Here is a 16,560-nt window from a genome sequence, read left to right on the forward strand (position 1 = left end):
GCTTCCTCCACACCATCAGACCAGCAACACACTTGCTTCCTTCACACCACCAGACTAGCATACACTTACTTCCTTCACATCATCAGGCCAGCAACACACTTGCTTCCTTCACATATGCAGATCACCAAAACACTTGCTTCCTTCACACCACCAGACTAGCAACACACTTCCTTCCTTCACACCAGCAGACCAGCAACACACTTGCTTCCTTCACACCACCAGACCAGCAACACACTTGCTTCCCTCACACCACCAGACAATCAGCACACTTGCTTCCTTCACACCACCAGACTAGCAACACACTTGCTTCCTTCACACCATCGGACCAGCAACACACTTGCTTCCTTCACACCATCAGACCAGCAACAAACTTGCTTCCTTCATATCACCAGACTAGCAACACACTTGCTTCCATCACGCCACCAGACTAGGAACACACTTGCTTCCTTCACACCATGAGGCCAGCAACACACTTGCTTCCTTCACACCACCAGACTAGCGACACACTTGCTTCCTTCACACCATCGGACCAGCAACACACTTGCTTCCTTCACACCATCAGACCAGCATTATACTTGCTTCCTTCACACCACCAGACTAGCAACAAACATGCTTCCTTCACACCATCAAACCAGCAACACACTTGCTTCCTTCACACCACCAGACTAGCACGCACTTGCTTCCTCCACACCATCAGGCCGGCAACACACTTCCTTCCTTCACACCACCAGACCAGCAACACACTTGCTTCCTTCACAACACAAGACCAGCAACACACTTGCTTCCTTCACACCACCAGGCAAGTAACACACTTGCTTCCTTCACACCACTAGACCAGCATCACACTTGCTTCCTTCACACCATCAGACCAGCAACACACTAGCTTCCTTCACACCACCAGACTAGCAACACACATCCTTCCTTCAGACCACCAGACCAGCAACACACTTGCTTCCTTCACACCATCAGACCAGCAACACACTTGCTTCCTTCACACCATCAGACCAGCAACACACTTGCTTCCTTCACACCAACAGACTAGCAACACACTTGCTTCCTTCACACCATCTGACCAGCAACACACTTGCTTCCTTCACACCATCAGACCAGCAACACACTTGCTTTCTTCACACCATAAGGCCAGCAACACACTTGCTTTCTTCACACCACCAGACTGGAAGCACACTTGCTTCCTTCACACCTGCAGACCAGCAACACACTTGCTTCCTTCACACCACCAGGCTAGCAACACACTTCCTTCCTTCACACCACCAGACTAGCATACACTTACTTCCTTCACATCATCAGGCCAGCAACACACTTCCTTCCTTCACACCACCAGACCAGCATCACACTTGCTTCCTTCACACCATGAGACCAGCAACACACTTGCTTCCTTCACACCACCAGACTAGCATACACTTACTTCCTTCACATCATCAGGCCAGCAACACACTTGCTTCCTTCACATATGCAGACCAGCAAAACACTTGCTTCCTTCACACCACCAGACTAGCAACACACTTCCTTCCTTCACACCACCAGACCAGCAACACACTTGCTTCCTTATCACCACCAGACCAGCAACACACTTGCTTCCCTCACACCACCAGACTATCAGCACACTTGCTTCCTTCACACCATCTGACCAGCAACACACTTGCTTCCTTCACACCATCAGACCAGCAACACACTTGCTTTCTTCACACCATAAGGCCAGCAACACACTTGCTTTCTTCAAACCACCAGACTGGAAGGACACTTGCTTCCTTCACACCTGCAGACCAGCAACACACTTGCTTCCTTCACACCACCAGACTAGCAACACACTTCCTTCCTTCACACCACCAGACCAGCAACACACTTGCTTCCTTCACACCTGCAGACCAGCAACACACTTGCTTCCTTCACACCACCAGGCCAGCAACACACTTGCTTCCTTCACACCACCTGACCAGCATCACACTTGCTTCCTTCACACCATCAGACGAGCAACACACTTGCTTCCTTCACACCACCTGACTAGCATACACTTACTTCCTTCACATCATCAGGCCAGCAACACACTTGCTTCCTTCACATATGCAGACCAGCAAAACACTGGCTTCCTTCACACCACCAGACTAGCAACACACTTCCTTCCTTCACACCAGCAGACCAGCAACACACTTGCTTCCTTCATACCACCAGACCAGCAACACACTTGATTCCCTCACACCACCAGACTATCAGCACACTTGCTTCCTTCACACCACCAGACTAGCAACACACTTGCTTCCTTCACACCATCGGACCAGTATAAAACTTGCTTCCTTCACACCATCAGACCAGCAACACACTTGCTTCCTTCATATCATCAGACTAGGAACACACTTGCTTCCTTCACACCATGAGGCCAGCAACACACTTGCTTCCTTCACACCACCAGACTAGCCACACACTTGCTTCCTTCACACCATCGGACCAGCAACACACTTGCTTCCTTCACACCATCAGACCAGCATCAGACTTGCTTCCTTCACACCACCAGACTAGCAACACACTGCTTCCTTCACACCATCAGACCAGCATTATACTTGCTTCCTTCACACCACCAGACTAGCAACACACTTGCTTCCTTCACACCATCAAACCAGCAACACACTTGCTTCCTTCACACCACCAGACTAGCACACACTTGCTTCCTCCACACCATCAGGCCGGCAACACACTTCCTTCCTTCACACCACCAGACCAGCAACACACTTGCTTCCTTCACACCACAAGACCAGCAACACACTTGCTTCCTTCACACCACCAGACTAGCATACACTTACTTCCTTCACATCATCAGGCCAGCAACACACTTCCTTCCTTCACACCACCAGACCAGCATCACACTTGCTTCCTTCACACCATGAGACCAGCAACACACTTGCTTCCTTCACACCACCAGACTAGCATACACTTACTTCCTTCACATCATCAGGCCAGCAACACACTTGCTTCCTTCACATATGCAGACCAGCAAAACACTTGCTTCCTTCACACCACCAGACTAGCAACACACTTCCTTCCTTCACACCACCAGACCAGCAACACACTTGCTTCCTTATCACCACCAGACCAGCAACACACTTGCTTCCCTCACACCACCAGACTATCAGCACACTTGCTTCCTTCACACCACCAGACCAGCAACACACTTGCTTCCTTCACACCATCGGACCAGCAACACACTAGCTTCCTTCACACCATCAGACCAGCAACACACTTGCTTCCTTCATATCACCAGACTAGCAACACACTTGCTTCCATCACGCCACCAGACTAGCAACACACTTGCTTCCTTCACACCACCAGACTAGCGACACACTTGCTTCCTTCACACCATCGGACCAGCAACACACTTGCTTCCTTCACACCATCAGACCAGCATCAGACTTGCTTCCTTCACACCACCAGACTAGCAACACACTTGCTTCCTTCACACCATCAGACCAGCATTATACTTGCAAGCTTCCTTCACACCACCAGACTAGCAACACACTTGCTTCCTTCACACCATCAAACCAGCAACACACTTGCTTCCTTCACACCACCAGACTAGCACACACTTGCTTCCTCCACACCATCAGGCCGGCAACACACTTCCTTCCTTCACACCACCAGACCAGCAACACACTTGCTTCCTTCACACCACAAGACCAGCAACACACTTGCTTCCTTCACACCACCAGGCCAGTAACACACTTGCTTCCTTCACACCACGAGACCAGCATCACACTTGCTTCCTTCACACCATCAGACCAGCAACACACTTGCTTCCTTCACATATGCAGACCAGCAAAACACTTGCTTCCTTCACACCACCAGACTAGCAACACACTTCCTTCCTTCACACCACCAGACAAGCAACAAACTTGCTTCCTTATCACCACCAGACCAGCAACACACTTGCTTCCCTCACACCACCAGACTATCAGCACACTTGCTTCCTTCACACCACCAGACTAGCAACATACTTGCTTCCTTCACACCATCGGACCAGCAACACACTAGCTTCCTTCACACCACCAGACCAGCAACACACTTGCTTCCTTCATATCACCAGACTAGCAACACACTTGCTTCCATCACGCCACCAGACTAGCAACACACTTGCTTCCTTCACACCATCAGGCTAGCAACACACTTGCTTCCTTCACACCACCAGACTAGCGACACACTTGCTTCCTTCACACCATCGGACCAGCAACACACTTGCTTCCTTCACACCATCAGACCAGCATCAGACTTGCTTCCTTCACACCACCAGACGAGCAACACACTTGCTTCCTTCACACCATCAGACCAGCATTATACTTGCTTCCTTCACACCACCAGACTAGCAACACACTTGCTTCCTTCACACCATCAAACCAGCAACACACTTGCTTCCTTCACACCACCAGACTAGCACACACTTGCTTCCTCCACACCATCAGGCCGGCAACACACTTGCTTCCTTCACACCAACAGACTAGCGACACACTTGCTTCCTTCAAACCATCAGACTATCAACACACTTGCTTCCTTCACACCATCAGACCAGTAACACACTTGATTCCTTCACACCACCAGACCAGTAACACACTTGCTTTATTCACACCATCAGACCAGTATAACACTTGCTTCCTTCACACCACGAGACCAGTAACACACTTGCTTCCTTCACACAACCAGACCAGTATAACACTTGCTTCCTTCACACCACGAGACCAGTAACACACTTCCTTCCTTCACACAACCAGACAGCAACACACTTGCTTCCTTCACACTATCGGACCAGCAACATACTAGCTGCCTTCACACCATCAGACCAGCAACACACTTGCTTCCTTCATATCACCAGACTAGCAACACACTTGCTTCCTTCATATCACCAGACTAGCAACACACTTGCTTCCTTCACACCATCAGACCAGCATCAGACTTGCTTCCTTCACACCACCAGACTAGCAACACACTTGCTTCCTTCACACCACCAGGCTAGCAACACACTTGTTTCCTTCACACCACAAGACCAGCAACACACTTGCTTCCTTCACACCACCAGGCCAGTAACACACTTGCTTCCTTCACACCACGAGACCAGCATCACACTTGCTTCCTTCACACCATCAGACCAGCAACACACTTGCTTCCTTCACACCACCAGACTAGCATACACTTACTTCCTTCACATCATCAGGCCAGCAACACACTTGCTTCCTTCACATATGCAGACCAGCAAAACACTTGCTTCCTTCACACCACCAGACTAGCAACACACTTCCTTCCTTCACACCACCAGACAAGCAACAAACTTGCTTCCTTATCACCACCAGACCAGCAACACACTTGCTTCCCTCACACCACCAGACTATCAGCACACTTGCTTCCTTCACACCACCAGACTAGCAACACACTTGCTTCCTTCACACCATCGGACTTGCAACACACTAGCTTCCTTCACACCATCAGACCAGCAACACACTTGCTTCCTTCATATCACCAGACTAGCAACACACTTGCTTCCATCACGCCACCAGACTAGCAACACACTTGCTTCCTTCACACCATCAGGCTAGCAACACACTTGCTTCCTTCACACCACCAGACTAGCGACACACTTGCTTCCTTCACACCATCGGACCAGCAACACACTTGCTTCCTTCACACCATCAGACCAGCATCAGACTTGCTTCCTTCACACCACCAGACGAGCAACACACTTGCTTCCTTCACACCATCAGACCAGCATTATACTTGCTTCCTTCACACCACCAGACTAGCAACACACTTGCTTCCTTCACACCATCAAACCAGCAACACACTTGCTTCCTTCACACCACCAGACTAGCACACACTTGCTTCCTCCACACCATCAGGCCGGCAACACACTTGCTTCCTTCACACCAACAGACTAGCGACACACTTGCTTCCTTCAAACCATCAGACTATCAACACACTTGCTTCCTTCACACCATCAGACCAGTAACACACTTGATTCCTTCACACCACCAGACCAGTAACACACTTGCTTTATTCACACCATCAGACCAGTATAACACTTGCTTCCTTCACACCACGAGACCAGTAACACACTTGCTTCCTTCACACAACCAGACCAGTATAACACTTGCTTCCTTCACACCACGAGACCAGTAACACACTTGCTTCCTTCACACAACCAGACAGCAACACACTTGCTTCCTTCACACTATCGGACCAGCAACATACTAGCTGCCTTCACACCATCAGACCAGCAACACACTTGCTTCCTTCATATCACCAGACTAGCAACACACTTGCTTCCTTCATATCACCAGACTAGCAACACACTTGCTTCCTTCACACCATCAGACCAGCATCAGACTTGCTTCCTTCACACCACCAGACTAGCAACACACTTGCTTCCTTCACACCATCAGACCAGCATTATACTTGCTTCCTTCACACCACCAGGCTAGCAACACACTTGCTTCCTTCACACCATGAAACCAGCAACACACTTGCTTCCTTCACACCACCAGACTAGCACACACTTGCTTCCTCCACACCATCAGGCCGGCAACACACTTCCTTCCTTCACACCATCTGACCAGCAACACACTTGCTTCCTGCACAAAACAAGACCAGCAACACACTTGCTTCCTTCACACCACCAGGCAAGTAACACACTTGCTTCCTTCACACCACTAGACCAGCATCACACTTGGTTCCTTCACACCATCAGATCAGCAACACACTTGCTTCCTTCACACCACCAGACCAGCAACACACTTCCTTCCTTCAGACCACCAGACCAGCAACACACTTGCTTCCTTCACACCATCAGACCAGCAACACACTTGCTTCCTTCACACCATCAGACCAGCAACACACTTGCTTCCTTCACACCAACAGACTAGCAACACACTTGCTTCCTTCACACCATCTGACCAGCAACACACTTGCTTCCTTCACACCATCAGACCAGCAACACACTTGCTTTCTTCACACCATAAGGCCAGCAACACACTTGCTTTCTTCACACCACCAGGCTGGAAGCACACTTGCTTCCTTCACACCATCAGACCAGCAACACACTTGCTTCCTTCACACCACCAGACTAGCAACACACTTCCTTCCTTCACACCACCAGACCAGCAACACACTTGCTTCCTTCACACCTGCAGACCAGCAACACACTTGCTTCCTTCACACCACCAGGCCAGCAACACACTTGCTTCCTTCACACCACCAGACCAGCCTGACACTTGCTTCCTTCACACCATCAGACCAGCAACACACTTGCTTCCTTCACATCACCAGACTAGCATACACTTACTTCCTTCACATCATCAGGCCAGCAACACACTTGCTTCCTTCACATATGTAGACCAGCAAAACACTTGCTTCCTTCACACCACCAGACTAGCAACACACTTCCTTCCTTCACACCAGCAGACCAGCAACACACTTGCTTCCTTCATACCACCAGACCAGCAACACACTTGCTTCCCTCACACCACCAGACTATCAGCACACTTGCTTCCTTCACACCACCAGACTAGCAACACACTTGCTTCCTTCACACCATCGGACCAGTATAACACTTGCTTCCTTCACACCATCAGACCAGCAACACACTTGCTTCCTTCATATCATCAGACTAGCAACACACTTGCTTCCATCACGCCACCAGACTAGGAACACACTTGCTTCCTTCACACCATGAGGCCAGCAACACACTTGCTTCCTTCACACCACCAGACTAGCGACACACTTGCTTCCTTCACACCATCGGACCAGCAACACACTTGCTTCCTTCACACCATCAGACCAGCATCAGACTTGCTTCCTTCACACCACCAGACTAGCAACACACTTGCTTCCTTCACACCATCAGACCAGCATTATACTTGCTTCCTTCACACCACCAGACTAGCAACACACTTGCTTCCTTCACACCATCAAACCAGCAACACACTTGCTTCCTTCACACCACCAGACTAGCACACACTTGCTTCCTCCACTCCATCAGGCCGGCAACACACTTCCTTCCTTCACACCACCAGACCAGCAACACACTTGCTTCCTTCACACCACAAGACCAGCAACACACTTGCGTCCTTCACACCACCAGGCCAGTAACACACTTGCTTCCTTCACACCACCAGACCAGTATCACACTTGCTTCCTTCACACCACTAGACTAGCAACACACTTGCTTCCTTCACACCACCAGACTAGCATACACTTACTTCCTTCACATCATCAGGCCAGCAACACACTTGCTTCCTTCACATATGCAGACCAGCAAAACACTTGCCTCCTTCACACCACCAGACTAGCAACACACTTCCTTCCTTCACTCCACCAGACCAGCAACACACTTGCTTCCTTATCACCACCAGACCAGCAACACACTTTCTTCCCTCACACCACCAGACTATCAGCACACTTGCTTCCTTCACACCACCAGACTAGCAACACACTTGCTTCCTTCACACCATCGGACCAGCAACACACTAGCTTCCTTCACACCATCAGACCAGCAACACACTTGCTTCCTTCATATCACCAGACTAGCAACACACTTGCTTCCATCACGCCACCAGACTAGCAACACACTTGCTTCCTTCACACCATGAGGCCAGCAACACACTTGCTTCCTTCACACCACCAGACTAGCGACACACTTGCTTCCTTCACACCATCGGACCAGCAACACACTTGCTTCCTTCACACCATCAGACGAGCATCAGACTTGCTTCCTTCACACCACCAGACTAGCAACACACTTGCTTCCTTCACACCATCAGACCAGCATTATACTTGCTTCCTTCACACCACCAGACTAGCAACACACTTGCTTCCTTCACACCATCAAACCAGCAACACACTTGCTTCCTTCACACCACCAGACTTGCACACACTTGCTTCGTCCACACGATCAGGCCGGCAACACACTTGCTTCCTTCACACCACCAGACTAGCGACACACTTGCTTCCTTCAAACCATCAGACTATCAACACACTTGCTTCCTTCACACCATCAGACCAGTAACACACTTGCTTCCTTCACACCACCAGACCAGTAACACACTTGCTTTATTCACACCATCAGACCAGCATAACACTTGCTTCCTTCACACCACCAGACCAGTAACACACTTGCTTCCTTCACACAACCAGACCAGCAAAACACTTGTTTCCTTCACACAACCAGACAGCAACACACTTGCTTCCTTCACACTATCGGACCAGCAACATACTAGCTGCCTTCACACCATCAGACCAGCAACACACTTGCTTCCTTCATATCACCAGACTAGCAACACACTTGCTTCCTTCATATCACCAGACTAGCAACACACTTGCTTCCTTCACATCACGAGGCCAGCAACACACTTGCTTCCTTCACACCACCAGACTACAAACACACTTGCTTCCTTCACACCATCAGATCAGCATCACACTTGCTTCCTTCACACCATCAGACCAGCATCACACTTGCTTCCTTCAAACCACCAGACTAGCAACACACTTGCTTCCTTCACACCATCAGACCAGCATTATACTTGCTTCCTTCACACCACCAGACTACCAACACACTTGCTTCCTTCACACCATCAAGCCAGCAACGCAATTGCTTCCTTCACACCACCAGACTAGCGACACACTTGCTTCCTTCACACCATCAGACCAGCAACACACTTGCTTTCTTCACACCACCAGACTAGCAACACACTTGCTTCCTTCACACCATCAGACCAGGAACACACTTGCTTCCTTCACACCACCAGACCAGTAACACACTTGCTTCCTTCACACCAACAGACTAGCAACACACTTGCTTCCTTCACACCATCGGACCAGCAACACACTTGCTTCCTTCACACCATCAGACCAGCAACACACTTGCTTCCTTCACAACATCAGTCCGGGAAAAACTTGCTTCCTTCACACCGCCAGAGTAGCAGCATACTTGCTTCCTTCACACCACCAGACCAGCAACACACTTTCTTTCTTCACACCATGAGGCCAGCAACACACTTGCTTCCTTCACACCACCAGACTAGCAGCTTACTTGCTTCCTTCACACCACCAGACCAGCAACACACTTGCTTCCTTCACACCATCAGGCCAGCAACACACTTGCTTCCTTCACACCACCAGACCAGCAACACACCTGATTCCATTACACCATCGAACCGGCAACACACTTGCTTCCTTCACACCACCAGACTAGCAACACACTTGCTTCATTCACTACATCAGGCCGGGAAAAACTTGCTTCCTTCACACAACCAGACTAGCAGCATACTTGCTTCCTTTACACCACCAGACCAGCAAGACACTTGCTTCCTTCACACCATGAGGCCAGCAACACACTTGCTTCCTTCACACCACCAGACTAGCAGGATACTTGCTTCCTTTACACCACCAGATCAGCAACACACTTGCTTCCTTCACACCATGAGGCCAGCAACACACTTGCTTCCTTCACATCACCAGACCAGCAACACACTTGCTTCCTTCACACCATCAGACCAGCATCACACTTGCTTCTTTCACACCACCAGACTAGCACACACTTGCTTCCTTCACACCATCAGGTCGGCAACGCACTTGCTTCCTTCACACCACCAGATTAGCGACACACTTGCTTCCTTCACACCATCAGACCAGGAACACACCTGCTTCCTTCACACCACCAGACGTATAACACACTTGCTTCCTTCACACCAACAGACTAGCAACACACTTGCTTCCTTCACACCATCGGACCAGCAACACATTTGCTTCCTTCACACCATCAGACGAGCAACACACTTGCTTCCTTCACACCATCAGGCCGGGAAAAACTTTCTTCCTTCACACCACCAGACTAGCAGCATACTTGCTTCCTTCACACCACCAGACCAGCAACACACCTGATTCCATTACACCATCGGACCAGCAACACACTTGCTTCCTTTACACCACCAGACTAGCAACACACTTGCTTCCTTCACACCATCAGGCCGGGAAAAACTTTCTTCCTTCACACCACCAGACTAGCAGCATACTTGCTTCCTTCACACCACCAGACCAGCAACACACTTGCTTCCTTCACACCATGAGGCCAGCAACACACTTGCTGCCTTCACACCACCAGACTAGGAACATACTTGCTTCCTTTACACCACCAGACCAGCAACACACTTGCTTCCTTCACACCAACAGACTAGCAACACATTTGCTTCCTTCACACCATCTGACCAGGAACACACTTGCTTCCTTCACACCACCAGATTAGCAACACACTTGCTTCCTTCACACCACCAGACCAGCAACACACTTGCTTCATTCACACCACCAGACTAGCAACACATTTGCTTCCTTCACACCACCAGACCAGCAACACACTTGCTTCTTTCACACCATCAGACTATCAGCACACTTGCTTCCTTGACACAACCAGACCAATGCTTCCTTCACACCACCAGACTAGCGACACACTTGCTTCCTTCACACCATCAGACCAGGAACACACTTGCTTCCTTCACACCATCAGACCAGTAACACACTTCCTTCCTTCACAACAACAGACTATCAACACACTTGCTTCCTTCACACCACCAGAGTAGCAACACACTTGCGTCCTTCACAGCATGGGACCAGCAACACACTTGCTGCCTTCACACCATCAGACGAGCAACACACTTGCTTCCTTCATATCACCAGACTAGTAACACACTTGCTTCCATTACGCCACCAGACTAGCAACACACTTGCTTCCTTCACACCATGAGGCCAGCAACACACTTGCTTCCTTCACACCACCAGACTACCAACACACTTGGTTCCTTCACACCATCGGACCAGCAACACATTTGCTTCCTTCACACCATCAGATCAGCATCACACTTGCTTCCTTCAAACCACCAGACCAGCAACGCACTTGCTTCCTTCACACCACCAGACTAGCGACACACTTGCTTCCTTCACACCATCAGACCAGGAACACACTTGCTTCCTTCACACCATCAGACCAGCAACACACTTGCTTCCTTCATATCACCAGACTAGCAACACACTTGCTTCCTTCACACCATCAGACCAGCATTATACTTGCTTCCTTCACACCACCAGAGTAGCAACACACTTGCTTCCTTCACACCATTAAGCCAGCAACGCAATTGCTTCCTTCACACCACCAGACTAGCGACACACTTGCTTCCTTCACACCATCAGACCAGCAACACACTTGCTTTCTTCACACCACCAGACTAGCAACACACTTGCTTCCTTCACACCATCAGACCAGGAACACACTTGCTTCCTTCACACCACCAGACCAGTAACACACTTGCTTCCTTCACACCAACAGACTAGCAACACACTTGCTTCCTTCACACCATCGGACCAGCAACACACTTGCTTCCTTCACACCATCAGACCAGGAACACACTTGCTTCCTTCACAACATCAGTCCGGGAAAAACTTGCTTCCTTCACACCGCCAGAGTAGCAGCATACTTGCTTCCTTCACACCACCAGACCAGCAACACACTTTCTTCCTTCACACCATGAGGCCAGCAACACACTTGCTTCCTTCACACCACCAGACTAGCAGCTTACTTGCTTCCTTCACACCACCAGACCAGCAACACACTTGCTTCCTTCACACCATCTGGCCAGCAACACACTTGCTTCCTTCACACCACCAGACCAGCAACACACCTGATTCCATTACACCATCGAACCGGCAACACACTTGCTTCCTTCACACCACCAGACTAGCAACACACTTGCTTCCTTCACTACATCAGGCCGGGAAAAACTTGCTTCCTTCACACCACCAGACTAGCAGCATACTTGCTTCTTTTACACCACCAGACCAGCAAGACACTTGCTTCCTTCACACCATGAGGCCAGCAACACACTTGCTACCTTCACACCACCAGACTAGCAGCATACTTGCTTCCTTTACACCACCAGACCAGCAACACACTTGCTTCCTTCACACCATGAGGCCAGCAACACACTTGCTTCCTTCACATCACCAGACCAGCAACACACTTGCTTCCTTCACACCATCAGACCAGTATCACACTTGCTTCTTTCACACCACCAGACTAGCACACACTTGCTTCCTTCACACCATCAGGTCAGCAACGCACTTGCTTCCTTCACACCACCAGATTAGCGACACACTTGCTTCCTTCACACCATCAGACCAGGAACACACCTGCTTCCTTCACACCACCAGACGTGTAACACACTTGCTTCCTTCACACCAACAGACTAGCAACACACTTGCTTCCTTCACACCATCGGACCAGCAACACATTTGCTTCCTTCACACCATCAGACGAGCAACACACTTGCTTCCTTCACACCATCAGGCCGGGAAAAACTTGCTTCCTTCACACCACCAGACTAGCAGCATACTTGCTTCCTTCACACCACCAGACCAGCAACACACCTGATTCCATTACACCATCGGACCAGCAACACACTTGCTTCCTTTACACCACCAGACTAGCAACACACTTGCTTCCTTCACACCATCAGGCCGGGAAAAACTTTCTTCCTTCACACCACCAGACTAGCAGCATACTTGCTTCCTTCACACCACCAGACCAGCAACACACTTGCTTCCTTCACACCATGAGGCCAGCAACACACTTGCTGCCTTCACACCACCAGACTAGCAACATACTTGCTTCCTTTACACCACCAGACCAGCAACACACTTGCTTCCTTCACACCAACAGACTAGCAACACATTTGCTTCCTTCACACCATCTGACCAGGAACACACTTGCTTCCTTCACACCACCAGATTAGCAACACACTTGCTTCCTTCACACCACCAGACCAGCAACACACTTGCTTCATTCACACCACCAGACTAGCAACACATTTGCTTCCTTCACACCACCAGACCAGCAACACAATTGCTTCCTTCACACCACCAGACTATCAGCACACTTGCTTCCTTCACACCACTAGACCAACAAAACACTTCCTTCCTTCACACCACCAGACCAGCAACACACTTGCTTCCTTCACACCATCAGACCAGCAACACACTTGCTTCCTTCACAACAACAGACTAGCAACACGTTTGCTTCCTTCACAACATCTGACCAGGAACACACTTGCTTCCTTCACACCATCAGACCAGCAACACACTTGCTTTCTTCACACCACCAGACTGGAAGCAGACTTGCTTCCTTTACACCTGGAGACCAGCAAAACACTTGCCTCCTTCACACCACCAGACCAGCAACTCACTTGCTTCCTTCACACCTACATACTAGCAACACACTTGCTTCCTTCACACCATCGAACCAAGAACACACTTGCTTCCTTCACACCATGAGACCAGCAACACACTTGCTTTCTTCACACCACCAGACAAGCAACACACTTGCTTCCTTCACACCATCAGGCCAGGAACGCACTTGCTTCCTTCACACCATCAGACCAGCAACACACTTGCTTCCTTCACACCATGAGGCCAGCAACACACTTGCTTCCTTCACACCACCAGACCAGCAACACACTTGCTTCTTTCACACCATCAGACTATCAGCACACTTGCTTCCTTGACACCACCAGACCAACAAAACACTTTCTTCCTTCACACCATCAGACCAGCAACGCACTTGCTTCCTTCACACCATCAGGCCAGCAACACACTTGCTTCCTTCACACCACCAGACTAGCAACACACTTGCTTCCTTCACACCACCACACTATCAGCACACTTGCTTCCTTCACACCACCAGACTAGCAACACACTTCCTTCCTTCACACCACCAGACCAGCAACACACTTGCTTCCTTCACACCATCAGACCAGCAACACACTTGCTCCCTTCACACCATCACACCAGCAACACAGTTGCTTCCTTCACACCAACAGACCAGCAACACACTTGCTTCCTTCACACCATCTCACCAGCAACACACTTACTTCCTTCACACCATCAGACCAGCAACACACTTGCTTTCTTCACACCATCATGCCAGCAACACACTTGCTTTCTTCACACCACCAGACTGGAGGCACACTTGCTTCCTTCACACCTGCAGACCAGCACAACACTTGCTTCCTTCACACCACCATACTAGCAACACACTTCCTTCCTTCACACCACCAGACCAGCAACACACTTGCTTCCTTTACACCACAGGACCAGCAACACACTTGTTTCCTTCACACCACCAGGCCAGCAACACACTTGCTTCCTTTACACCATCGGACCAGCAACACACTGGCTTCCTTCACACCACCAGACTAGCATCACACTTGCTTCCTTCACACCATCAGACCAGCAACACACTTGCTTCCTTCACACCAACAGACTAGCATACACTTACTTCCTTCACATCATCAGGCCAGCAACACACTTGCTTCCTTCACATATGCAGACCAGCAACACACTTGCTTCCTTCACACCAACAGACTAGTAACACATCCTTCCTTCACACCACCAGACCAGCAACACACTAGCTGCCTTCACACGATCCGACCAGCAACACACTTGCTTCCTTCATATCACCAGACTAGCAAGACACTTGCTTCCTTCACAACATGAGGCCAGCAACACACTTGTTTCCTTCACACAACCACACTACAAACACACTTGCTTACTTCACACCATCAGATCAGCAACACACTTGCTTCCTTCACACCATCAGGCCTGCAACACACTTGCTTCCTTCACACCACCAGACTAGCAACATACTTGCTTCCTTCACACCATGAGGCCAGCAACACACTTGCTTCCTTCACACGATCAGACCAGTAACGCAGTTGCTTCCTTCACACCATCAGACCAGCAACACACTTGCTTCCTTCACACCATCAGACCAGTAACACACTTGCTTCCTTCACACCAACAGATTAGCAACGCACTTGCTTCCTTCACACCATCGGACCAGCAACACACTTGCTTCCTTCACACCATCAGACCAGCAACACACTTGCTTCCTTCACACCATCAGGCCGGGAAAAACTGGCTTCCTTCACACTACCAGACTAGCAGCATACTTGCTTCCTTCACACCACTAGACCAGGAACACACCTGATTCCTTCACACCATCGAATCAGCAACACACTTGCTTCCTTCACACCATCAGACAAGCAACACACCTGATTCCTTCACACCACCAGACTAGCAATACACTTGCTTCCTTCACACCATCAGACCAGTAACACACTTGCTTCCTTCACACCACCAGACCAGCAACACACTTTCTTCCTTTACACCACCAGACTAGCAACACACTTGCTTCCTTCACACCATGAGGCCAGCAACACACTTGCTGCCTTCACACCACCAGACTAGCAACATACTTGCTTCCTTTACACCACCAGACCAGCAACACACTTGCTTCCTTCACACCAACAGACTAGCAACACATTTGCTTCCTTCACACCATCTGACCAGGAACACACTTGCTTCCTTCACACCACCAGATTAGCAACACACTTGCTTCCTTCACACCACCAGACCAGCAACACACTTGCTTCATTCACACCACCAGACTAGCAACACATTTGCTTCCTT

Source organism: Haliotis rufescens, unplaced genomic scaffold (assembly GCF_023055435.1).
Source record: "Haliotis rufescens isolate VD_foot unplaced genomic scaffold, xgHalRufe1.0.p SCAF_1, whole genome shotgun sequence".
Taxonomy (NCBI): domain Eukaryota; kingdom Metazoa; phylum Mollusca; class Gastropoda; order Lepetellida; family Haliotidae; genus Haliotis; species Haliotis rufescens.